General features: G+C 40.9%; 1 protein-coding gene across 4 annotated transcripts in view; it reads left to right on the top strand.

The window, feature by feature from the left end:
• LOC108686200 (protein outspread) overlaps positions 1-1,295 on the top strand; it is a 193,719-nt gene that overhangs the window by 79,608 nt on the left and 112,816 nt on the right. The gene's annotated exons all lie outside the window — the stretch shown is intronic.

The following is a 1,295-nucleotide window of genomic DNA, read 5'->3' as shown; positions in this document are numbered from 1 at the left end:
GAGAGAGAGAGAGAGAGAGAGAGAGAGAGAGAGAGAGAGAGAGAGAGAGAGAGAGAAGAGTTTGCGCGCTCTCTCGCCGCAGGCGGAACGCAATAATTAATTCCGCACGATCGTTTCTCTCAATTGTTATCGGCGTCGGCCGTAGCCGGGTTTCTCTCGACACATTCTCGTTATTATTTATCGTTTTCATCGTGATCCCTCGTATATATGGTCTCTCCATACGCGAATCGCAGTCAAGGACGCGGACGCGATAAAATGCGAATTACATGCGTAGAAATCGCCACGGCGATTTGTTTCTATTTGTAGAGTGCGAGCGCAGGTACGATGTCGAATTACAGTTGATTGCTATCACTTGTTCGCGGTCGCGGCCGCGCCGACGCCGTTGGGGATGTAATGAGGATTTTATTTATCGTTACGATAATTTATTATAGAATAAATAAGTGTACGCGCACATACAGATGTGTGCGCGGTGCAGGTATATGTGGCTGAGACAGAGAGAGTAAAATTCTTCTTCACGCACAAGAATCGATCTGCGAGGTAGAGGGTGGGACGAGTGGCACCTTTTTTCTTTTTTTTTCCCTCCCTCTCGCGAGTTACGGAAGAGGGGGAGGAATAATTTATCGTCGGGTGTGCGGTGTTTACCCGCTAATAAAATCGTGAAAGTTCAAGCGCAGATGAAGATAAACCTTGCGGTGCAAATGCGTGCGGCCTTGGCATTCGCGAGATTTAACTCCTCCTTGGGGTCTAAAGAGGAACGCGCGGAGTTACGTGAAATATTTCCTCGGCTAAATCATGGTTATCGGCGGCGAGACTTGAGAACATTATTACGCGCTCGTAAAAAGCGTCATTACAATCGATCTTGACCGTGTATAAGTCAGAAAGCGCTTAGGAGCTTTGGCAACGAAGATTCATTTTTACGCTGAAAGTCTGATAATTGCGGATGTATACACGATAATTATTTGAAGAGAAATTTATTGGAAGAAGATAATTTTAATATCTATTCAGATGTAGCCTCAGCAGCAACGCAGATAAAAAAATTATCATATTGATAGAATATTATTCCGTACGTATAGAAATATAAAAGGAATAAAGGAGAAAATGATCTATACATACGTATAATCGATCTTGACTGTGCATAAGTCAGAAATTGAAAACGGGTGTATACATAGTAATTATTTTAAAGAGACATTTTATCAAAAGAAGATAATTTTACTTTATTTAGATGTAACCTGAACAGAACGTAAAAAATTTGTCATATTTAATGAATATTATTATATAGGATATTTTATATATAT

This window comes from Atta colombica, unplaced genomic scaffold (genome assembly GCF_001594045.1).
Source record: "Atta colombica isolate Treedump-2 unplaced genomic scaffold, Acol1.0 scaffold100, whole genome shotgun sequence".
Taxonomy (NCBI): domain Eukaryota; kingdom Metazoa; phylum Arthropoda; class Insecta; order Hymenoptera; family Formicidae; genus Atta; species Atta colombica.
The sequence above is the reverse complement of the archived record's forward strand: the minus strand, read 5'-3'. Positions and strand labels throughout refer to the sequence as shown.